We start from the raw sequence: 26,966 nt of genomic DNA, 5'->3' as shown, positions 1-26,966 counted from the left end.
TTATAAACCACACGGCATGTTGACTTGATGATACAAGACCGCTTACGCGCTTCGAAAGCCAACTACGTTCTTTGCAAATGTACGCCATCTCCTCCAAACAGTCAATTACATCCCAAGTCCAGTTCCTTGTGCTGCATGACTCATGGACTGTTGCATCGTTTACGTATGCCTCTTTTAGATGCGACAGATGTATTTTTTTTTATACTTACCAGCCTTCTTTACAGGCACCATCCCTTTTTATTGGCACCTGATCAATAAGGGGGTCCTGGTCCACCACCATAACACTGCAATACTATACAAAATCTCTTCACTCAATCACTAATAACCTCCTCTGCCTCTTTTCCCTCTGACAGCTACCCAACCACTCAAGCTGCAACGGCTTCCATAGACATCTCAAAAACTAGACAAGCCTTTCCCCACTTATCGTTCCCAACATTTCCTGGGACAAGTGTGTTTAGGTAGAAATCAACAAACATGTTTCCTGGCCCCAAATTTTACCCCCTCTTTCCAGTAAAGGATTGGCTTTCGGTATCACGCCTCCTCGCTTTTGCCTTTTTGCTTTATCCTGCTTAAACATTTTTTTCAGCACCTTACTTGTCTTGCCCATTAGCCCTTCTATCCCCAACATCAGACCACTCATAATCATCTGACAGATCAGAATCAGACTCAACCAGCTACTGTTGCCTTCTTCTGCTTCTCTTTACATCCAGATGCGCTGCTCCTGTAATTCCAAACATTGTGCCAGTACTCCATGTTATAAACATTTTGGCAACCCCCAAGATGTCCCTCTCCCATGTTGAGATTATGAGGCCCTCCTGGGATAATGTTGCCCTCACCGACCCAGGAACCCTGCACAAGGACCCTGGCACTTGGCCCATCATTGTGCCATGTTCCCTCAAATTTTTGCTAGAATGATACCATTGAGGATACCTGCCTTGCTTCCTTGATGCCAGGATACTTCTTACTTCCAGCCATCGGCTCCAAACAATCCAGTATACCCCAAGTCCAGGTTCTTGTGCTACATGACTTGTGGGGGCTCTATACGTGGCAATATCCCAGCACCTTCCATTGCTTTCCGCTTGAGAGCTGTAAATATAAAAACATTCTGCCAGTGTCCATTATCACCTATGCCTGCAGATCATGACTTGTAATGCAACTCACTTAAGTCCTTTTCTATTGCATCATAGTGGTACGGCCGCCTCCAGTTTCACACCAAAATATTAGGCCTAATTTAGGCCTACTGAACTTCCAGCCTGTGGCGCCATGAAATCGAGGTCATTGATGGGGCCCCCTAGTTACTACTCTCCCTTCCTGAAGCCATTGTAGATACTTTAACCAGGCCTTGACACATCGCAAATGTTCTTGGCAGACCAAAGCTGTCTAAAATTCCACTACACTACCCTAAGTCCCCTCATCCAATTACCTTACACCTACGTTCAGTCCCAATGTGGCCAGCATTTTGGACAAAGATACCCCTAACTTACATTATGCCTATTCCTACCAACTATCCAAAGTTCCCCACTGCTACGCCTTTCTTGGCATTTTGCCCGCTCATCACTTTTTCAATGTACAGAGCTACTGGTGGGTACTGTATATAGTAACTAATGATGGACATACCGCATATAGATGAAATATTACTTCAGAGAGTCCCCCTGGCAGCAGGCAGCCGATTTTAAGTATTTCTGGAACAAAAAGTATAAACTGTAAAGATATTATGACGTGCGCTTAGTATGGTTCATCATATCAACAAATATATGATCTGCCTTTTGACAACCTTGGAGAATTTGTTCCCACAGTCTTGTCATGTGTCTCTATAGGAACATTCTGGGTGACATCAGATTATAGAATTTCTATAGGTTGCTATTTGCTATAGTACTTACATATATACAGTGGATCTTCTAGCATGTCGGCTGTCACTGGTGCCACATATTCAGATGTTATAAATGTCTGTAAAATACATAATGGGTTTAATGCACATACATAAAATAACCCCATATCTATAATGAATAATAATATATTTACTTTCACATATTTCATTTTCTATCACAGGGCGAGTCCAATGCCCCCCTGCCACATAAATAACACCAGCAGTATAATGGCACATGATAGTTGGAGGACCCTGGTATAGACTTTGTATCAAGGACCAGGAGCTTATCGTTATTCTCCTATATAATCTTATTCTTAGTGGAAAACTTCTAATTTGTCTTTTGTGGAGTCTTTTGGACTGGAGTAGAGAGAGTAGAAAATGGTAAATTGTATTTCTGGATTCAACAGACAAAATAAGTATTAAATTGATTTTCTGACAGTTTCAAAAACCTTAGTATGAGCCACATATGTCTAAAAATAACAAATAGCCCCTACTAATTTTTTTAATTCCCTGTTGCTCCTGCGCTGGTGGTTCTGTTGTCTTTAGTTACTAGGCCACAGCGGTCATGTCAGTGTGGATGGCATGTCACGTGGCAGCTATTGTGTCACATCCAGGGCCGGCCTTAGGTTTATTGGTGACATGTGCAGTATCTGTGACGTCCTCCCCCTTATGATGCACTATGTAGTGTCCAAATAATTTAATCATACAGTGCTCAAATAACATCACCCAGTCAATAAACTAGGGATTGAATCTTTCTGGTTTTTTATATTATAGGTTTGGGCCCTAAATGCCGGATCGGGAGTGTAAGTTGAGGGTGACCAGGCCATCAATGGTGGTAGTGCCCTCTTCAGTATTGACCAGTAATACGCCCTATGCGATCATTTAGAGATACAGTTAATAAAATACACTGACCTCGGACTCTCCTACTGAATTTGTCCGGCTGAATGTAGAACATTATGTGAGGTGAGGTGGAGGGCTTTGCTTAATCTTTGATCTGACCTCCTGGGACGTGTGGTTATCATTAACTCTTATGAGGAATTAATTCTAGGAGAAAGAAAGTCAATGTATTAGGACAAATCTCAATCAATGGCAACATTTTCATCTAGAACAGAGTCCAGTCCCCAACCAGTGTAAGATTACCAAAGGGGTATATAGGGGTCCAGGGATTTGGGGTGGCCCACAGCTCTGGGGCTCCATACGCCCCTGAAATTGGACAAACAATAACGGCGCAGGGAGCCATTGGGTTCCTGCCCTGCCGTATGATTTCGTAGGCCATGGCCTAATTCAGACCTATAGCCAACTAGGCACCCGGAGTATACTAATGATATCAGAGGCCCAGCATGATGATGTCACTGAATCACTCCGTCTGCGCCAGGCCACTGATTTTGTAGGAAGCAGAATGTCTAACCCGGTTGGTTGTCTATTAGGTGAGTAGCATTTTTTATTTTATAGGCGCAAAGGGGGCACTATTAATATGAGGAATAAAAGGACTGAGTCGGGGCTTACAAAAGGGGGCTTCATTACTGTGGGGCCATACAAAAGGGGCATTCTGACCCAGCACATACAAAAAGTGTCTTTCTAACTGTGGAGGGTATTGGTGGACACTGCATATAGTAACTAATAATAGACGCACCTTGCATAGATGAAATATTGCTTCAGAGAGTCCCCCTGGCAGCAGGCAGCCGATCTTAAGGTGTTCTGGAAAAAACAATAATTGTGTCGTTTTATTTCTCCAGACAGATGTATGCTCAGTATAGACAACCCAACAATGAAGGAAATATACACTGGGGCTCATGTACACAGCAATTTCATGTGGACGGACCTGTATGTGGCGCACAGACTGCAGTACTGGTAATGTAGACACTGTGTGCGCTGTGTACTGCCTCCATATTCCAACAATGTATTAGGAAATTACATAAATAACAAGACCCCTTTATATTACTAATATCATAATATCCTCTTTATGTAGCATGTCAATAATAATAATAATAATAATAATAATAATAATAATAATAATATAGAGCTGCAGCAAAATTCCCAGCGTTTACTTTTGCTACATGTGGATAAGGTTTTGAAACTGTAACTATTCACCTGTAACACTTGTGAATTTTGCCGCGCAGCAATTCTGCAGCGTGTGAATTCAGCTTTATGCCGTAGAATATAGTACTCAAATAATGCAATCATACAGTGCCCAAATAACACCACCAGACAGATATTGTCTGCCACACTGTAATGTAATCCATTATTAAGGGAATGTATCTGCACCCTGAGCAGTGCCCTTTATTTTTTTTACATGAAGAGTGGGATTGAGAGTTCAAGCAATGGGTACCCCAGACATCAAGACCAGTGGCACCCCATTCAGTAGTGACAGGTGATGCACCCAGTGTAACCGCACAGGTCGCACACCCCTAAGACCGGCCCTGGTTTAACAACATTGGGGAATTAGTTCCCACAGTCTTGTCATGTGTCTCTATAGGAACATTCTGGATGACATCAGGTTATAGAATTTATATAGGTTGTTATTTGCTATAATACTTACATATATACAGTATATATCCTAGCATGTCGGCTGTCACTGGTGCCACATAATCAGATGTTATAAATGTCTGTAAAATACATAATGGAATAAACATAAAATAACCCCATATCTAGAATGAATAATAATATATTTACATTCACACATTTCATTTTCTATCACAGGACGAGTCAGACATTGAAAACATTTTGTAATGTTAGTGTAAACCCAGAGAACACAACTATAGGGGTGAAGAGGTTGCAGTCACACCCAGGCCCTGGTGTCCATGACTGGTATTAGGGGGGTCACACACAATCTGGGCAATTTACAAATGCCAATCCCAAATGCCCCATCTCCTAGAGGAATCCTGATTTTACTTTTCACCCCCTTAACTGCCCTAGACGACCAGATAATTTAAAAATAATCCCGTAACATCCTTAAACCACCAGTGAATTTACACTGAACCCTTTCACTGCCCTAGACCACCAGATAAATAAAAAAAAACTGTATAAAAAGATTTTGTGGTGGGATGGGGGTGGGTGCGAGTCTAATTTGCTTGTTGCCTAGGACCACATTTTCCATAAAACCAGCCTATTGTGTCTGTGGTGTCCAGATTATATATGGTATATTGTGATTGGCGGGACCTGGTATAGATTTGACATCAAGGCCAAGGAGCTAAACGTTATGTCTCTATATAAACCAAACCTTAAAGGAAAATCATGGAGAAATGTGGAGTTTCTGATTCTCTTTTTGTTTTGTGGCGTCTCTGGACACATATAATTTGGATACATGTAATGAATATACTGGGCATGCACCAAGTTTGCTGACAACAAATAAGTTTAGGTGGCAGCTTAGTCTGGATCCATAGTTGACCACATCGGGTTTCCAGGCTCTTGGTCTCTTTTCCTAATATAGTACAGGTATGTAGCTTGTCAGTAATAAGCGCTCAGTACATTTTGCAAGGGGCATTTTTTCTATTCTTACACCCTTAGCATTGAAGTGAGGAATATTAGGAAGTACAACCTTATTTTCTCAGGGACAATTTGAAAAAACTGAAATTGGCTTCTTGGATTTCGGTACCAGAGAAAATATCCATGATTACTAAAAAGCATCCAGCCAGTAAATATGTGATATAACTTGTGTAGAGATACAATAAATATTCGGCACTTACCTTGGACTCTCCTACTTTCTATGCTGGGCATTAATTGGGCGCTCTCCTTATTCTTTGAGCAGCCCTCCTACACCTGGACCTGAGGCCATGATAGAGCGCTTCATTGTGCCGTTCCTCTTTTATTACTCCTGGAAATGTAAGCAGAAATTGACAACCGGGTGCTGCTATTTCCTTTTGTCCATGGCCATGGTCTGATACTATACAATCAGTGCTGATAGTTTCAGAATGGTTAGGGACATGGCCTATAATTGTTGTATGGTAAAAATGCATTAAAAAAATGCATAAAAAACTGCAATACTTTGTGACAGATACTCTCCGCTCTGCTATAGTATTCAATAGTATCTGCGTCTTAAAGATGCAGATACTATTAAATGTGGCATCACTACCACTGTAGCAGCCACAGCGGCTGCTAGCGGCGACACCGGCCATGATGGGCACCCTCATGTCCGCTGTCGCTGCTAGAGACGCCACGCCAGTGAGAGAAGCGCCCAGGCGGAAAGGCAGCTGCTGAGTTGCCCGGCCGCTTCTAAAACACAAGCAGTGGAAGGGAGCCAGCGCAGCACCAGATTCCACCTGCTCGAGGGATGCGCCCTATGTAATGGCACAGGTCTCACACCCCTAAGGCCGGCCCTGGCTACTGCTGAGCCTTATTAGGATAATATACGGTAGCTTTTTAAGACTATTCACAGCCATCTGGTAAATATTCCTATTTTTCTCCCGTAGCTATTATAGAGGATTTTGTATGAGTCACATCTATGAGTGTGTATTTATGTGATCAGCTGATGCCAACTTGAATCCGGTTTGTTCCATCGATTATTCTTTTATATTTGTATACTTTTAACAAAGATATGTTTTTTTATTTGGAAAAATGATATTCTTTATAGGTGATATATTAGTCTAATAATAGTTTTATATATTAGAGATGAGCTTTTTGTACACACATGTAAACTTGTTTAATAAGCTACAATTATCTAGATGGAAGACAGTCAGAAGAATCACCTCTCCCCAAATTCTCCATTGTAACTGAGAAAATACAAATAATATCTCATTTTAATTACAATATAATAAAATATGTAAACAGTGAAGATAATATAAATGAGTTCCCTCTACCAACTAAGGCTCTGTTCACATGTGCTTGCTATTTTCGCTGTACTCCTTTATCATAGGAGCAGAACCACTAACAGAGCCTGCAACACAGATGTAAACAAAGACTTAGCAGAAAAATTAGACGTCATATTGAAAACTGAAAAACTATAAAATTATAGAGGATCTGACATCTCTCTGGACATGTCTGTTCTAGAAAATACTTGAGAAGTCACATTCCACATTACAGACAGCTTTTTTCTATTGACTTTATCAAACGCCCACGTAAAATGCACCATCGGAACAAACCGCCCGCTTTTTCCATTGAAATCAATGGGCAGATGTTTGGAGGCGTTCAGCCTCTGTATTTTCAGCTATTTTTCGGGGTGTTTACGGCCCGAGAAACGTCTGAAAATAGGCTGTGTGAACATACTGTGTTGTACTAAGTTGTAACTTTAATGAGAAAATATGAAACATTGAAATCTGAATGTAAAATCCACATGTTCAGTTGTTAGTTGCATTAAGCAACCCCAACTCCCGACAATCACCAGAAAAAAATCCTTCTAAAATCATATAGTTGTGATGAGGTGTTCGTGTGGTTAGAAATTGCTGCAGTAATGTCCAGTGTGAATCTGGCCTTATATGAGATTTCTAGAGCGTATATATTTCATGTATCCCGTATCATGTAGAATTAATGATAAAATGCTGCATCTTACCTGTCAATCACACAGTCAATCACAGTCCTGGTCCAGATATCATTGGCAGAAATAGTAGAAAATATGTAATCCAGCTGCACATAGAACCTAACGACTAGTACTGTCTATGACATCATCAGTGACATCATAAATGGCTGCAGTATCAGTTACATCATCGATTATCTCCTACTGCCTGGATAGACTGTCTGTGTATACACTGGATATAGGCGTTACATGGGGCTGCTGTTTTATAAACATGGAAGAAAGATACATGTGTTATTATAGGGGCTACGACTAAGAACATGTAATGTATGAAACATGTAATCTGTTACTAGATGGATTTTATACTGTTATACAGATGTAGCCATCTTTAACTTGACTCTGATATCTTGTTGCAGCGTGATACTTTCTTGATCCCACAGCACTCCGTTTTTCAAGGGTGCGTGAGTAGGCTTCAACGCTAATGTATAAAAAATGGGAACTCAGCACTCCAAGGTATTATGCAATAAGTGATATTTTATTTCACATATAGCGAAAAGTAGTAATCCAAAAATAATGGCGCCATTACCCAATAGCGACCGAGGTCACAAGCGCCGCATATCTGTATCCACGGTCGTAATCCGTGTCTAAAGAAGGTCGAATGTATAGACCGAGAGAGAGAGAAAAGACCACGGCGCCACATAGTGCAGTTCAGTAGGGTAGGCTAATGGAAGAATGAAGATACCATGCTCACCAGAAAGCCATAGGTAATGCGCAAAATAAATCCACGGGTGCTGCTGCCAGATCCGGACCGGTTTCCAAAGGTAACCGCTGGTGTATAGTAGATAATTGTAGAAAAAGGGGGATCTATAACGGCGCTGCTGCGTGGACCAAGTCAAATGGAGAAATAGTAGTCTCTGGAGAAACGAGTAGTCTCTTCTAATTTTAAAGGGTGCTTTATTGCAACGCGTTTCGACGCCGAACTGGCGTCTTCATCAGGCATAAAATTTTGTTTAAAACAGGCTGGTATATATATACACAACACTGGCTGATGATTGGCCCAGTTCAGATGGAGCAAAAGTGGAAAGCAAACCCCCAAAACATGGCGGGTCAAAGTTCACAAAATTACCAGGTACAATAACAGAAATAATCAGATTATAGTACGATTGGACAAAGAACATGTAGTTAGGTAAAACATTAGAATATTAAAATACAGAACAGGGGATGTTTGCGAGATGTTACATGTCAAAGGTTGTAGCGGATCCGAGAGACTAAACATTTACAGTATAGAAAGTTCATCTCATAGTGCGGGCGGCAAAAGGTAGTAATGTAGCGTTGTTGTGTTCCTTTTATTCAGTGTATTGGTTAGTACAGTGAATGTGGATTTGTTTGGGTAAAACCGGGCTGTAGTCAAGGTGATCGTTTTGACTACGGAAGCCGAGGCGGGCCAGAGCAGCATGCGGTGGAACGCATGGTGGCACGCATATTGGCACGCAAACTCCGGGGGTTCGCGTGAGACGTCATTGAGGAGAGGGATGGGCAAGGACAGCTGCTGAGGAGGTAAGTAGAAATATTCGAATGTGTGTATGAAAAGAATTTAATTCAAACAGTATGTATTCAAAAGGTTTATTAGCGGCTAGGAAAATGGTTAGTTTAAAGAGAATATGGTGAACTCTTTATGGTCTCATAAAAAGATGTTTTATGTAAAGAAAAATATTTTTTGGGGGTTTTAAAAAATTAACGGTACGTGTTGGTGTGTGTAAGGACATAAATACGAAATTTTGGGTTGAAGCAATTCGGATGGTTTTACACTGGGGGATTTTTGTATATGAATGTTGATTAGAAAGTCTCCGGGTATCAATGTCTAAGGAGGACAATAGTTTATTGTGTATTTAATTTGTAGGTTTTAATAGGAAAATCATGTAGATGTGTGTATGTGCGTCTTAGTGTGTAGGCTAGAAGGGTCATGATATCTCCTAATTAAGAGGATTAATCGATGTTGATATGGCTAATCTAAAGACGACTCTGAGATGTCGTTCAGGCCTCTGGGATGTAGTGTATTCATTTTGAATATCCAATAATTTTCCCTTTGTTTCAACTTGTTAAACCTATTTGGGACATCTGGGTGAATATGTTCAATAGGAGTAATTCGGATTTCATTAAACTGGCATTTGTGTATTTGAGCAAAGTGGCGAGATAACACTGTTTTTTTAAAACACAGTGTAACATTGAAGCAGTGGTTGTTGACCCGGGTTCGTAGGCATTGGGTGGTCCTGCCTATATACTGTAGTTGACATGGGGCATTCGATAAGGTAAACGACATACGAGCTGCCGCAATTGAGAAACGTTCTGATTGGGAAGGTTTCATCGGTAACGGAGGATGTGTATGTGTGTTTGTTATGGTTGATAATGTTACAGCATAGGCAACGTGGTCGACCACATTTGTATGATCCTTTTAGATCTGAGAGGAAGTTAGTGCTGGGTGTTAGGCACTTCTTAATTCTGCTAGGAGCTAGGAGGTTTTTAAGAGTTGAAGACCGCCTGAAGGTAGTACTGGGTTTCATTGGTACCAGGTCTTTCAGGTATGGGTCGTTTTTAATGATGTGCCAATGTTTCCCTAAGATAGAGGAAAAAGTGTAGAAAAAATCCTCCAGCTCACCTTGTCACAAGAAATTCAGCACACGGATCCTCGTGTCGGCACACGTCAGAAATACTTCAAAAACAGGAGGGTTGGATCCAGCGCTGTAGATACGATGTCTATTAAAACGGGAGTCTATTCCCAAGTTTTATTTTATCTTGATTAAAATCGTAGCAAGTGAGCTACGTGTAGTGGTTGAGGTGACAAGTGGGTATTGTCCAAATCCAGAGGGAAAAAGAAATATAGGCGGTAGCCTACGCGTTTCTGACCTTCTCCAGGTCCTTAGTCATGGCTTATGGTAAGTCTGACTATGCAGTCTTCACTTTTTATAACCAGTCTGTCTTGTATGTAATTAGTTGATTGCGGTTCAGAGCCGAAAGAACAGGGAGGAGCCCCGTGGAACGCAATCTTCCATTTTAACACCCAGAAAAAATGTCCAAGTTCCATTGAATAAGGTATGGATAAGGTGTTACTTACTATGCGTTAAAATCCTATGTCAGAAAAAACGATCTGTGTACTTAGTAATATCTGATATTTCTAATTTTCTTCTTTTTTAAATTTCAACAGAAATAGAAAGAAGCTCGACAGTTTTCATCAGATCGCTGTTCCTCTTCGGTAACTATGTTTGATATACATAATATTTAATTACAATATTTGTTTATAATAGAAATGTCCTATTATGGTGACTTTAGATACGCAAATACGTTTAAAAAGCTGGCTTAAAGAGTGAAGAAACGCCTATTGTTGACTTGAGTGAAAAGACAATGGATTGTGTGTAGATGTGAAAAGGACGTACATTTAAAATAACAAAAAATACACTGGTACTAGACTTCTTGATATACATTGGTTTTTGATTATCCATTTTCGGGTGTTCTTTAAGGTTAGTTTACTATTTTACCTTTTTTTTCACTGTTTGTTAGTTTTTATTTCTCCCTTTGCGTTTTTTGTATGGATTTTTGTGTGTGAATTGACGGGAATATCTTAAAATTACTGCTGAAGTTAAAATTCTGGAAAAATTCAAACATTTCCTATGGAACTAAGGAACCTCTTATTAATTATATATATATTCGGATGTTAATTATATATATCCTGATGTATTTACACACGATTGACAGTTTTGTTTTTAGGAAAATATATATAATTTTTAATTTTTTCAAAGTGAGCGAATAGATGTTTTATTGGATATTGTAAGGGTAATCCTTGAAGTGATTCCCAGTCCATATTATTTCTTTAGACACTTATAATTCATAACGGTTTATGAATTAATGTGGTATATTGTTTGAATATAGCATAAACAGATTTTTTATTATTTTTTATTTGTTTTTTATTTTTCGTTGTTTATATTATATTTGATACCATGGTATTTTTTATGTATTGTTTGGAACTGTTATGAATGTATTCTTGTTTATTATTTGTCATTGATCTAAATTAGTTATGTCTTTTTTGGATCGAAATTTTTAATTCTGTCACTATATTCCTAGAGTATATTTGAAAATATTTAATTGGCATACAAGTTCACTGTCTATTTTAGAGCTGGATTGCCGGTTATAAGTGAAATCGAGGATGTCACCATTTTGCGTTTAGTAGTGGAACATGAGATCTTTTCTCAAATTTAAGCCTTTTGGGACCCTTGTTTGGAGACTGAAAATCCAGAAGGCTTCTCTTGTTTGTGTTATATGTCTAATATCACCGCCTCTTTTTGGATTATAAATTTTTTCAATCGCATAACAAGAAAAACCATCAATTGTTCTATTGTGTTGAGTTATAAAGTGCTTTGCTACATTTGATGTGTTGAGGATATTTGGATTGCGGATGTAGCCAAGGTGTTCAAGAATTCTTATTTTAAATTTCCTGTTTGTACATCCAATATATTTCAGGTTACATAATGTACATTCAATTATGTATATGACCGAGTCGGTGTTACAATTCATATAATTTTTAATGGGATGTGTATCAGTATTGGTTGAATTTGTGAATGTTTTTTTTGGTATCACATATGAGCATACTTTACACGGATTATTTCCACATCTAAAAAATCCTTTTTGTTCTAACCAAGAACTTGTTGTCTTGATGGGATTAAAAAACGATGGAGAGAGTGTCGTGGCCAAAGATGGAGCCTTACGTGGGACTATTCTACATCCGTTCCTGAGGATGTCTTCTAGAGCTGGATCTTCTCTGAGCATAGGTAGGTGTTTATTCACAATTCTTTTTATACTGTTAAATTGGTTAGTTTGTTGTAAGACTAATGTGGGTGTATTGGATGTTGGTTTTACATGTTTGTTTTGGGACAAAAGGGTGTCTCTACTTTTCTCAGCTATTATTTTGTCAGCTCTGTCTAAGGACCAACCTGGATATCCCCTGTTAGATAGTCTATTATGTATAACTTGTGTTTCAGTTTTGAATTGTGCGTCTGAGCTGCAGTTGCGTTTTGCTCTGTATAGTTCGCCCACTGGGATCGAGACAATGGTCTGTTTTGAATGGTTACTACCTGCATGTAAGATGGTATTTCCTGCTGTTGGTTTTCTGTAAGTTTTTGTATGTATTTGTATCCCATCTTCTCCTTTTAGTTCCAGGTCTAGGAATATAATATTAGTTTTGGAAAATGTATGTGTGAACCGAAGGTTGTACTCGTTGGAATTGAGGAAATCCATAAATTTCTGTATGGCAGATACATCTCCCTCCCAGATAAACAGGAGGTCATCGATGTATCTACCATACCAGTTGATATTGTCTCCAAAAGAATTTTCTGTAGAGAAAATGGTTATTTCCTCCCACCACGCCATAACTAAGTTTGCCAAGGACGGGGAAAATTTTGCCCCCATTGAGACCCCCCTTAATTGGAGGTAATATTTGGTATCAAAATAGAAATAGTTATGTGTTAATAGAAAAGTGAGGATTTCCAGAATGTATAATTGTAATGAATCACTGTAGTTGCTATGTTTGTTCAGGTGGTGTTTAATGGCAACATGAGCTATATTATGAGGTATACTTGGATAAAGAGATGTGACATCACAAGTTAACCATGTATAATTCTTTGACCATGTTTTGTATCTGAATGCACATAGGACATCTTTGGTGTCCTTCAAAAAACCTGGTGTATTTTGTGCAATGGGTTGCAGGAGGGAGTCCAGCCACTCCGATGTTTTTTCGGAAAACGACCCTATTCCCGATACTATTGGTCGCATAGGGGGAGGGATAATATTTTTATGCGTTTTTGGCAGGGCATGCAATATTGGCGTGATGGGATGTTCCACAATCATGTAATCTGCCTGTTTTGATGTTAGGGAGCCATTATCTAAACCTATCTTTATCAAATTTTTTATTTCTTTTTGAAATCCAATAATTGGATTTTGTTTTAGTATTTTATAGGTGCTTTGGTCTGATAGTAGATCCTCTATTTGCATTTTGTAGTCTTCCCTCTTCATAATGGCAATGCTGCCTCCCTTGTCTGATTTTTTGATGATTAGGTCCTTATTGTCTTCAAGCGATTTTTTGGCTTTTCTTAGTTTGTTTGGAAAATTGTTAATTCTTTTTTCTTTGTTGGTAGATTCAGACAGTTGTTGTAAGTCTTTTTCTATCAGAATCTGGAACCGATCCATTGTTTCCGTCCTTGATGTGACCGGGTAAAATTTAGGGTTGATGGTTTTGAAATTACTTGACGTTTGGATATCCTTTGTTGGGAGTTCTGTATCTAAAGTTTCCAAACATAGCAGAGTCTTAGATTCTTGGAAGGACAATGCGTTTTCAGACCGGTTTTTGATATTCAAAGGTTCCAAATGAAAATCTGTGATTAGATCAATCGTTGTTGGAGTTGTACATTTTTGTGCTTCGACAGGGTCTCTCTCATGATTATGAAAATGTCTTCTTATGGTTAAATTTCTGACGAATTTGTTGACATCTAATAATGTACTAAACAGGTCGAAATTTTTAGTTGGTGCAAAATTAAGGCCAAGGGATAAGACTTCAGTTTGTTCCTTTGTGAGACTGGTTGTGGAGAGGTTAGTGATGTTTAGGTTAGGTTGTAGTTCCTCCGGGTGCGGGGGCGAACACTCTGTTCTTGATTTACCGGATTTGTGTTTACGACCGCCCCTCCTGCCTCGTTTTTTGACGTATATTTTCTGTCAAATCTGGGGTTGTTTTTAGATCTATCTTTGGGATTATCAAAATTTGGATCATCAAATTCACCTTCTCCTGACTCAGGTTCGGTGGAACTGAAGCTCACTCTATGTTGGTATTGGCCGTATCTTCCTGAATTTTTCCTTTGTTTTAAAATCGGTCTGAATTTGTTGAAATTTCTTCCCTTGTTGTTCCAATTGTAAATTTCCTGATTGGCATAGTCCCGTAGATCTCTTTGGAACTTGGTTCTTTTAATTTCTGCCATTGACTTATCGATTTTGTCGATGCTGTTGGAAGTCCGTATTTCTAGTGTGACATAATTGGGTGAGCTGGCAAATACTTCTAGCTTTTTTTTGGTTGTAGAGATTTCGTCTTTAAGTTCAATTAATTTCAGTTCCTCTTGTGAGATAATTAATTTCATCAATTTCAACGAACACTCAGAAAGGGTCTGATTCCATTCAGTACTAAAAGTTTCTGAATATTTGAATGTAGGTGTTTTTTTCATACGTAACCCTCTTGGAATCATGTCTTTGGCACAATAATTTTTTAAGGTTGTGAGGTCCCACCAGACTTTTGTTTCATGAATCATAGATTTTTCTAGTGTATGAAAAAGGTCTTCCATTTCATAACAGTTCTCCTTTAAATTGTCTGTGGTGCCAAAAACCCTTGCTGCCAGATCGGCACGAGTATAACGACATACGAGCTGCCGCAATTGAGAAACGTTCTGATTGGGAAGGTTTCATCGGTAACGGAGGATGTGTATGTGTGTTTGTTATGGTTGATAATGTTACAGCATAGGCAACGTGGGCGTGGGCGACCACATTTGTATGATCCTTTTAGATCTGAGAGGAAGTTAGTGCTGGGTGTTAGGCACTTCTTAATTCTGCTAGGAGCTAGGAGGTTTTTAAGAGTTGAAGACCGCCTGAAGGTAGTACTGGGTTTCATTGGTACCAGGTCTTTCAGGTATGGGTCGTTTTTAATGATGTGCCAATGTTTCCCTAAGATAGCTCTGATTATCTTGCTACCTTTATTGTAAGTAGTGATAAAGTTGGTATTGAAGTTCTTGCTGAGTCCAGGATTTCTAGGAGGCGGGTTAAGGCAGGAGTTTTGCGTTAGTTCAGTGGCCTTATGTCTTGCACCTTTTATTAGTTTTAGAGGAAAGTGTTTGTCTTTAAAACGTTTTTCAAGGACATTGCACTCTTTATGATAGTGGATGTCTGTGCTGCAGTTCTTTCTGATCCTCCTAAATTGTCCGAATGGTATATTTTTCAGCCAAGGGCGGTAGTGAGCGCTTTTAAAATCGATGTAACTGTTAACATCTACCAGTTTGAAATGTGTTTGGGTGATAAATTTATTGCAATTGCTATTGTGGCTAATTGTGAGGTCTAGGAACTCAATGGAAACGGGAGAGAAGGTATGCGTAAATGTTAATCCATAATTGTTATTATTTAGGGTCTCAATAAAAAGGGAAGCTTCATCAATATTTCCTCTCCAAACTAGAAATAGGTCGTCGATATAGCGTCTGTATAGTAGTATATTGTTTTTGAATGGGTGTGTGCCATGAATGTATGTGTTTTCAAATGCTCCCATGTAAAGGTTTGCGTATGATGGTGCAAACCGGGTGCCCATGGCGCATCCTTTGACCTGGTTGTAAAAATTGTTGTTGAAGCTGAATGTATTATGGTGAAGGATGAATTTGATGCAATTGATTAGAAAGTGGACTTGTGACTCAGGAATTAAGGTATTGGATGAAAGATAAGAATGGGCTGTTTCTATGCCTTTGTTATGGGGGATATTGCTGTACAGCGCGGTTACATCTGCTGTAAGGAAACAAATTTGGGGTGTAGAGGGGTCAATATTCAGATTGTTCAGGTCTCTAATTAATTGTGTGGAATCTTTTAGATATGATGGTAGGGTCAATACAAATGGGTCAACAAAATGGGACAGGTTACTGGTAAGTGAACCTATCCCAGAGATAATTGGACGTCCTGGGGGGTCTGTGAGTGACTTGTGTATTTTTGGTAGGTGGTATATGAAGGGCATATTTGGGAATGGGACAGACAGAAACTGTTTTTCTTTTTTAGTAATTAAACGTTCAACGGCAGCGGATTCAATGAGATTTTGGTATTCAGATATATAGGAGGAAAGTGGGTTGGTGGTGAGTCTATGGTAGAATGAGGTGTCACTCAAAATCCTCATAGTTTCGCCTAGGTATTCGGTTCTATCCTGGATGACTATGCCCCCTCCCTTATCTGCCGGGCGGATAACTATGTCTGCATTGTTCTGAAGGGTTTTTAAAGCCCTTCTTTCATATGAGGTCAGGTTGTCTGGGTAGTGTGATGGTGCTTCAATTGACCTAAATTCGTTGGTCACCAAGGTAGAAAAGGTTTCTAGCATAGGTCCCTGGTGGTAGGTTGGGTAGAAAGTTGATTTGGGGTGAACCTCTACTGGAATGGCGCTTGGGGAGGCGCTATTTGGGGGTTCTTCGGTATTATAAACTGGAGAGGTGGTGTGCTTAGCAATAGCAAAATGTCTTGTCAGGGTAAGTTTTCGTATAAACCTATTCAGGTCCATAAACAGTTCAAAGGTGTCGATTGCTGCTGTTGGGCAGAAGGAAAGGCCTCTGTTCAATAGACTACATTCGTGGGTGTTTAATGTATAAGATGATAGATTAAATAATTTTATTGTGGGACAAAGTTCCTCTTTTTGCTGAGGGATGGGTGTTGGTTTGTTTCGGTTTTTTCCCCCTCTCCGTCCTCTAGGTCTATAGCCAGTTTTCTTTTCGTAGAGATTTTTTGTAACTTTGGGAAAAAGTTGGTGATTGATTGGGCTTTGGGGCTCATAATGAAGGGGATCAAAATGTCTTGACTCATGATCGTAGGGGTTAAGGGTGGCCTGACTAACTGTGAGGGGAGACCTAAAAAAGATGCTGCCGCATAAGTGAAGTCTAGGGCAGATAGGGCTAAGTTCGTGTCGGAGTTGATGCTAGTGTACTTTTGGGGTAGACTGGAAGCCTCTAGTGGTTCATGAAATAAAATATTGGGTGACGTTGAGATGGGGGACTGGGGAGAGTTGTGAATTGATAATTGTAGTAGGGACGAGATACCATCCTCTATAGAGTCGTTGAAGGAAAAAATGGGAGAATTGTTAATGGCGGGTATTTCCATTGGTTCAGTTGTAGAGAGTAGTCTGGAAAGATGGAGTTCCAAATCTGAGGATTTGAAAGAATTGATAGGTACTTGGTGAATTAAGTGTCCTCGAGAGCAAGGTTGGTTTATTGCGATAATAGGAGTGGTATCATCGACTGGTTTGTTAGGGATACTATTCGGAAGGTGGTTTTTGTTCACCACAATGTCATAGGGTTTTGTTAGGGAGATTGACCCATTGGTTCGATTGGTAGGTCTAATTTTTTAACTGTTCCTGAAGGATCGACCATAGGTAGTGGTTAACTCGCGTGGAGTGGTGGGGTCTGCCTGAATAAAATTGTTCCCTTTAGGGGCAATATTAAATTCGGGCATGTTGAGGTTTTTGTGAGAGATGGGTAGGGAACTAGGTCTCCAATCACCTTAGGGATTGAGTGTGTAATCTGCTCGATCTCTTAGCAGTTTAGACCGAAACATTAAAAACCTATTTTCTGATTACTACTTTTCGCTAGATGTGAAATAAAATATCATTTGTTGCAGCGTTATATCACACAACAAAAGCCATTGAAAAAGTCAAGATAAGGGATTGTTTATTTAATGCGTTAAAAGTCAAGGTAAAGATGGCAACATTTGAACTAATAAAGAATACATTTTATTGAATTTCGTTTTAGGCTACATTCACACGACAGTAAAAATCAATGATGTTCTATGGGTGTATTCACACAGCCTTTTTTTAACCACCCGTGAATATTGGCCTTCAAAAAATAGGACATGTCCTATTTTTGGCAGCTTTCACGGCCAGACGGCCCCCATAGGAGTCAATGAATCAATTTTTAACGGCTGTCAATACACATATGTAATAGCTGTTAAAAACGGTTCTGTGATATGGGGATTCAAGAGGCAAGGGAACTATTGGCTCCCTTGCTGGCTGTCGGCGGCGCAATGACACATACTCACCGATGCAGCGCCGTCCTCTACAGGTGTGGTCTCTAGTCTCATGGGTAATGCATCGGTGAGTATGTGAGGCATTCAGGCAGACCAAAAATGTTGGATATTGTTGCGCCCACTACAAGGGTATCATGGCGCTAGTACAGGGGACAATGTTGTCAACTGTAGAAAAAAATTTTCGGGACTGTCCTGAATTTACAGAAAGAGTCCTGGAAGATTACTACAGGGAGGGAGGGAAGGGGTGTGGTGCTTTCTCCGGAGAGGTGTCTGTGTCATCATCTACAGGGGGGCTGTGTGCCATCATCTACAGGGGGCTGTGTGCCTTCATCTACAGGGATGCTGTGTGCCATCATCTACAGGGGGCTGTGTGCCATCATCTACAGGGGGCTGTGTGCCATCATCTACAGGGAGGCTGGGTGCCATCATCTACAGGGAGGCTGTGTGATCAGTTTTTAATGGCCATTTTTTTTTCACTGTCGTGTGAATGTAGCCTAAGCTCTGGATCGCCTCCATTTTAATGCTCCATAAAGTTACCAGACTATTATCCGCACACCGAGAGTTTATTGGACACATGGACGACCTGGTGAGCAGATGAACTTCTTGTTTCTTTGTTTGGATGTAGGAATCCTTATCCTGACTCTGATAACTTGCTGTAGCGTGATAACTTATCACCAGTGGCGGATTAAGTAGACCATGGGCCCTGGGCTGTTACCCAAACTTGGGCCCCCCTTCCTCACCACCGCCGCCCTGCCGCGCCGTAACTATTTTTACCACTACCTTTTTGGGCAAGCATTAACAGTGTTACGATTTCCTTTGTCGCAGTGCGGTGTCCCTACATACTGACAGTATCACACTGTGCAGGGACACAACCTCCTGACAAGGGGAATTGTCTATCAGTCCTGGACTGCAGAAAGACTTTTTGTGAAATACAAGGATTCCTATAATAAACATGTCAGGAGAGGTGACAGATTCTCTATAAATCTAGTGACTCACAGGTGACGACGTCTCAGATTCTAGTAGTTTTTTTCCTCTTTTCTTCTCCATCCGGTCCAGCGCTCATGACGACTTCTCCCGGCCATGACTAATTTTTGCAGAATTTGCCACTCAGACGTCTCCTCACTTTTCCAACATTTCCACACCTATAAACGAAAATAAAGCTATCATGGTGCCACACACTGTACCCCTAAATATAATAGCACCAAACACTGCGCGCCTGAATATAATAATACCACACACTGTAAAACACCACATACACACAGCCCCCTGTACATAGTGCCACATATAGCCCCTGTAGATATTACACACCCCCATAGATATCGCCATACACAGCCCCCTCTATATATCACACACCCCCCCGTAGAGAGCGTTACACACAGCCCCCTATAGATAGTGCCATACAGACCCCCTCTAGAGAGCGCCACACAGCCCTCCCCCTCTTGTAAATAGCACCAAAAAGCCCCCCCCTATAAAGAGCGCCACACACATACCACTGTGGATAGCACTACACAGCCCCTCATTGTATATAGTGCCGCACAGCGCTCCCCCTTTGTATATAGTGCCACACAGCGCTCCCCCTTGTATATAGTGCCACAAGGTTACGTACACATTTAAAATCTTTATATTATATATATATATATATATATATATATATATAGCAGACATAGAATGGCGACAGCACACTGCGACACTAATGCCACCTAAACCACTAAATATAAATAAATATGCACTAAAGCTAAATCTACTTACAAATAGGGAGGTTCTTAGTGCACATTTTGATCAAAAAGTGTTAGCCCACCTGCCACGACAAGGCGACCTCTGTAAGGTGGGAACCTACGCTGCACATACACCCAGAACTGGGACTAAGCCTACATATATACCTGGGGATGGTAGGATCCAGCATTGAATTGATTAAAATCACCCAGGGCAGAATGGGAGGAGTGCAAGAACAACAAGTGGAGGCAGTCACTAACCCCACATATATGGATCCCATAAACACAACAAAAATTTGAACAGCACATTCCAACTAAATGATACAAAATGTATGCAGGTGCAAGAACACCTGTGACTGCAGATATACAGCAGACATAGAATGGCGACAGCACACTGCGACACTAATGCCACCTAAACCACTATATATATATATATATATTAGTATGTGTGTGTATCAGTGTGATTGATTGATTTTATTAAAAAATATTTTTACTTTTTGAGATACAGCTGCTTTGTATCTGACAGGATCAGTGACACGCAGGATCCACCTCAAATCTATCACATCTAAGATTATAATTTAGCGCAGGGCCCGTTTCACTGATCCCGTCAGTCCTGCTGACCTGACGGAAACCGGATACAAAGCAGCTGTATCTCAAAAAGTGAAAATATTTTTTCATAAAACGTAATTACAAAGTTGCACCAAACACACATTTTTATTAAAAAAAAATAAAACCGACGTGATTTTTGCGATGTTTTTTCCGTAGACAAGGCAGGTTTCGTTTTTTATTGTTTTTATACACACCTTTTTTGCTATTTTAGAATTTTTATTGATAAAGTTTGAAAATAATACTAAAAAAATAAGCTTTTTTACGTTTCAGCTATTTTTTTTTGGTAATATAGTTTTACCCTAAAATAGACCTTTTATTTGTAATCGTCATTGTTTACCGTAAATTTTTATATATTACATGTCTATATTAGGGTAATTGGGTCAGCGCTAGCGTTACAACAATGATTGGCGGGAGGAACGTTTTTTTTGGGGTGGGTATTTTATGTGTATTTATTATTTAATTTTTTTTTGCACTTTACTTTACAATTTTTTTATTACTATGGTCTGATCCTCAAAGGTCAAAAAAGACCTTTGGGGAACTTTATATATATTTTTTCTTTCTTTTACACCATGTTTTTCCACTGTAACTGGAGCTGCACAGCAGCCCCAGTTACAGGGGAAATCAGCCCTCTCAGGGTATGTGCACACACACTAATTACGTCCGTAATTGACGGACGTATTTCGGCCGCAAGTAGTGGACCGAACACAGTGCAGGGAGCCGGGCTCCTAGCATCATACTTATGTACGATGCTAGGAGTCCCTGCCTCGCTGCAGGACAACTGTCCCGTACTGTAATCATGTTTTCAGTACGGGACAGTTGTCCTGCAGCGAGGCAGGGACTCCTAGCATCGTACATAAGTATGATGCTAGGAGCCCGGCTCCCTGCACTGTGTTCGGTCCGGTACTTGCGGCCGAAATACGTCCGTCAATTACGGACGTAATTAGTGTGTGTGCACATACCCTCATAGTGACGATTGTCACTAATAGGGCTCTGCTGGGTCTAGTTAGACCCAGCAACAGTCTGCCACTAACGGCACCCGGCGATCATGTGACCAGTCACATGATCACCGGGAGGAATAGAGACAGTGTTGCTGCTGCTGTCTCTATTCCCATACACAGCGTTCATTGAACGCTGTATAAAAGAGATCAGAGCAGACAGAAGCAGCGAAAGCTGCTTCTGTCTTCTCCTCAGGGTCCCCGGCAGTCACTAACAACCGGAGACCCGACATTCAACTGCCCGATCGCGCGGGCAGCAAGTTAAAGCCCGAGCCGTAGAAAGTCTATGGCTCGGGTTTTAAGGACCCGTCCCTGACCGCTGGCCCTAAAAATACAGCCAGCGGTCGGGAACCAGTTGGGCAGGAGGATAAGCCAACTAACCTCAGCGCCGGTGACCACCCGCCCGGCTCTTCTCTTGCTGCTTTGGAGTAACAGAACAGCCGTCCGTCGCTGTTCTGTTACTCAATGGCGGCGGCCCGCACTTGTCAGGGAGGCGTGTCCTACCCCTTTCCCGGCCAATTCCCTGCTCCTCGGCAGTTAGCAGCGCTAGCGCGCTGAATAGATTTATAAGATGATGTGCGGTTCGGGCTGCCATGGGCCCCCTGGGAGCCTCGGGCCCCGGGCGGCCGCCCGAACCGCCCATATGATAATCCGCCACTGCTTATCACTTAAGTCATTGAAAACCATTGAAAAAGTTAAATTAAAGTTTCTTGACACTGTGTATTCAATGTATTTAACCCCTTCGCGCTCAGCGACGTAATATTCCGTCGCGCTGACCGCCCCGTTCGCGCTCAGTGACGGAATATTACGTCGCAGGGAAAATGCATCGCCATATTCCAATGACGCGTGCACAAGTTGTGACAGCTGCTGTTTCAGACAGCAGGCTATCACAGCTCAATACGTCGGGACCTGTCGCGATGGTCCCGCCTCCATGATCGCCACTATTGGTCAGTCAGTGAGTAACTGTCCAATAGTGGCGATCGGCCTCTTCACTTCCTCTCCCTGACATCACATCCTGCGGCACCTGCCCTGAACGCCTCTGTTGGAGATAGCGAGGCGTTCAGAGTGGTTGTGAGAAGAGGGAGAGAAGAAAAAGAGTGAAAAAAGTAAAAAAAAAGTGAAAAAACTACTTTTTTCTGCTTCCAACCTCCCCAATCCACTACCCAGTCCTGTACCCTTCCTCCTTGTGTTCCCCCCACGTTTTTGGTCAGTTATTTCCTATCACTGACCACTTTTTAGTCTTTAGGACCAATTTCTTGGTCCCTGGGGATTATTTTTTTCTACCTGTTAATTTAGACAATTTAACTGGTTAGTTTAGTATTAGGGTTAGTTAGTGTCAGGGAACCGTCAAAAAGCGTAGTTCGGTATGGCGTCAAGGAATTTAGTGTCAGGAATCCGTCACCGTAGTTAGATCTAGTGTTAGGGGCCCTTCACAATAGTTAGGTTTAGCGTCAGGGAAGCTCGGAATAATCTAGATAGTTTTAGTGTCAGGCACCCGTCACCGTAGTTAGGTTTAGTGTTAGGGAAGCTCGGAATAATCTAGTTAGGTTTAGTGTCAGGGAATAGTCGCCGTAGTTAGATTTAGTCTCAGAGAAGTTCAAATATAATCTAGTTAGGTTTAGTGTTAGGAACCCTCGCCCTAGTTAGATTTAATCTCAGGGAAGCCCACTCGTTTTTTAAAAACACCAATTTTTTGGGCTGGTTTAGGTAGCAGCATATGGCTCCTAGTTAGGGAAGCAATCAAACATGTTCCAACAGACATTTAGTGCCGAAGAGGCATATTCATTTCTTGCCTCCGACACTGAGTCGTCGGATGGTGAGACTCTGTTTTATTTATCCACCTCCTCATCCAGTGATGAAGAAGAGTAACCCCCTAGGAGACGCCCCAGGACCACCACTGCAGTTCAAGCCCCCGAGCGAAGTGACCCCATTTGGACCGCCACACCAGACATTTATGAGCCGCAAATCCCAGAGTACACGGGCAGCTCAGGGATAAAATTTAATACGGCAGGGCTGATGACTTTATAGATCTTATGGTCTCCCAGACTGATTAATATGCCCAACAGTATATTACTAAGAACCCCACATCATTTTATGCCCAATCCCACAGGTGGACCCCTGTAGATGCAGCAGAGTTGGGTAAGTTCTGGAGACTTCACTTGAACATGGGGCTTCTGAAAAAGCCGTCCATTAGGACCTACTGGAGCACGGACATCTTATACCACACCCAGATGTACCGTACCGCCATGTACAGGATGCGCTATGAGGCAATACTTCGCTTCTTACATTATACGGATAATGAGCAGTCCCCACCCCGAGAGGACAAGAGAGATGTCGTTGTATTGACAACAATACATGGCCACACCAGTACCCATGTACCTGTACGAGGTACCAGTACAGAGATCCCCAAACCAGACTGCATCCTGGACTATAATAGGTACATGGGAGGGGTTGACTTATCAGATCAAGTCCTGAAGCCCTACAGCGCCATGCGGAAATCGAGGGTGTGTTATAAGAAGCTGGCCGTGCACATCATACAGATGGCATTGTACAATGCGTACGTGCTACGTCGATGTGCAGGCCAGAGGGGAACTTTCCTGGAATTTCATGAGGTGGTTATCAAGAATCTAATCTTTAAGGACCAAGACGAGGGAGCACCCAGTACTTCTGGAAGCGAGGCCACACGCATCATACCAGGGCAACATTTTCCAGGAGAAGTTCCCCAAACTGGCAAGAAGGGAAAAAGTCAAAAGAGGTGCAGAGTCTGCTTAAAGAGGGGGATAAGGAGGCAAACAATATACCAATGCGACACGTGTCCCGAAAAACCAGGGCTCTGTATGAAAGATTGTTTTCAAATTTATCATACATCCCTTAATTTTTAATTTACCCTGTGGATACACTCCGCACAGCTTATCCCCCTCATCTTTCCCTTCTGAGCCCTGCCGTGTGTCCAGGCAGCTAATAACAGCCACACGTAGGGTATTGCCGTACCCGGGAGAACCCACATTACAGCTTATGGGGTGTATATCTCCGGTGGCACATGCTGGACACCATATCGGACACTGACATGCCATATATATATATAAAATTGCAAATCTCACTCTGCACCATCTGCTGCACATTATCTTTTACACAGTACCTGTGGGGTCAAAATGCTCACTACACCTCTAGATGAATGTCTTAAGGGGTGTCATTTTTAAAATGGGGTCACTTCTCGGGGGTTTCAACTGTACTGGTACCTCAGGGGCTTCTGCATACATGACTTAGCACCAGAAAAGCTCCAGTAGGCCAAATGGTTGTCCTTTCCTTCTGAGCCCTGTCGTGTGCCCAGGTAGCTAATAACAGCTACATGTTGGGTATTGCCGTACCCGGGAGAACCCACATTACAGCTTATGGGGTGTATATTTCCGGTGGCACATGCTGAGCACACTATATCGGACACTGACATGCCATATACACTACCGTTCAAAAGTTTGGAGTCACCCAGACAATTTTGTGTTTTCCATGAAAACTCACACTTATATTTATCAAATGAGTTGCAAAATGACTAGACAATATAGTCAAGACATTGACAAGGTTAGAAATAATGATTTTTATTTCAAATAATAATTTTCTCCTTCAAACTTTGCTTTCATCAAAGAGTGCTCCATTTGCATCAATTACAGCATTGCAGACCTTTGGCATTCTAGCTGTTAATTTGCTGAGGTAATCGGGAGAAATTTCACCCCATGCTTCCAGAAGCCCCTCCCACAAGTTGGATTGGCTTGATGGGCACTTCTTGCGTACCATACGGTCAAGCTGCTCCCACAACAGCTCTATGGGTTTGAAATCTGGTGACTGCTGCCTGCTTCTTCCCTAAATAGTTCTTGCATAATTTGGAGGTGTGCTTTGGGTCATTGTCCTGTTGTAGGATGAAATTGGCTCCAATCAAGCGCTGTCCACAGGGTATGGCATGGCGTTGCAAAATGGAGTGATAGCCTTCCTTATTCAAAATCCCCTTTACCTTGTACAAATCTCACACTGTACCAGCACCAAAGCAACCCCAGACCATCACATTACCTCCACCATGCTTGGCAGATGGCGTCAGGCACTCTTCCAGCATCTTTTCAGTTGTTCTGCGTCTCACAAATGTTCTTCTGTGTGATCCAAACACCTCAAACTTCGATTCGTCTGTCCATAACACTTTTTTCCAATCTTCCTCTGTCCAATGTCTGTGTGCTTTTGCCCATATTAATCTTTTCCTTTTATTAGCCAGTCTCAGATATGGCTTTTTCTTTGCCACTCTGCCCTGAGGGCCAGCATCCCGGAGTTGCCTCTTCACTGTAGACGTTGACACTGGCGTTTTGCGGGTACTATTTAATGAAGCTGCCAGTTGAGGACCTGTGAGGCGTCTATTTCTCAAACTAGAGACTCTAATGTACTTGTCTTATTGCTCAGTTGTGCAGCGGGGCCTCCCACTTCTCTTTCTACTCTGGTTAGAGCCTGTTTGTGCTGTCCTCTGAAGGAAATAGTACACGCTGTTGTAGGAAATCTTCAGTTTCTTGGCAATTTCTCGCATGGAGTAGCCTTCATTTCTAAGAACAAGAATAGACTGTCGAGTTTCACATGAAAGCTCTCTTTTTCTAGCCATTTTGAGAGTTTAATCGAACCCACAAATGTAATGCTCCAGATTCTCAACTAGCACAAAGGAAGGTCAGTTTTATAGCTCGTCTAAACAGCAAAACTGTTTACAGCGGTGCTAACATAATTGCACAAGGGTTTTCAAGTATTTTCTAATCATCCATTAGCCTTCTAACACAGTTAGCAAACACAATGTACCATTAGAACACTGGAGTGATGGTTGCTGGAAATGGGCCTCTATACACCTATGTAGATATTGCATTAAAAAACAGATGTTTGCAGCTAGAATAGTCATTTACCGCATTAACAATGTATATAGTGTATTTCTGATTAATTTAATGTAATCTTCATTGAAAAAAAACTGTGCTTTTCTTTCAAAAATAAGGAAATTTCTAAGTGACCCTAAACTTTTGAACGGTGGTGTATATATAATTCATTGTCTAAAACAATAGATCATAATAAAACACACATATAAAAGAGAGATAGAGGGTCTCTTGAGGTACAACGGGTTTAGGGGAAACAGAACCCCTTTATCAAGTAAACATGAGACCATAACGTTTAACCCCTTCCCCCTGCTTGCATTCTGGGCCCTAATGACCAAGCCATTTTTTACGTTTTTCCATTGTCAAATTCGAAGAGCTATAACTGTTTTATTTGCGTGTCGACATAGCTGTATAAGGTCTTGTTTTTTGCGGGACAAGTTGTACTTTTTAATAGCACCATTTTGGGGTACATATAATTTATTCATTAACTTTTATTAACTTTTTTTTGCGGGACCCTAAATCTACGTAGTTTACCGTGTGGTATAAATAACACAATAACTTTATTCCGCGGGTTGTTACGATTGCAAAGATACCAAACTTGTATAGATTTGGTAT

This window comes from Rhinoderma darwinii, chromosome 4, assembly GCF_050947455.1.
Source record: "Rhinoderma darwinii isolate aRhiDar2 chromosome 4, aRhiDar2.hap1, whole genome shotgun sequence".
NCBI lineage: Eukaryota > Metazoa > Chordata > Amphibia > Anura > Rhinodermatidae > Rhinoderma > Rhinoderma darwinii.
Note: the sequence above shows the minus strand (reverse complement) of the source record.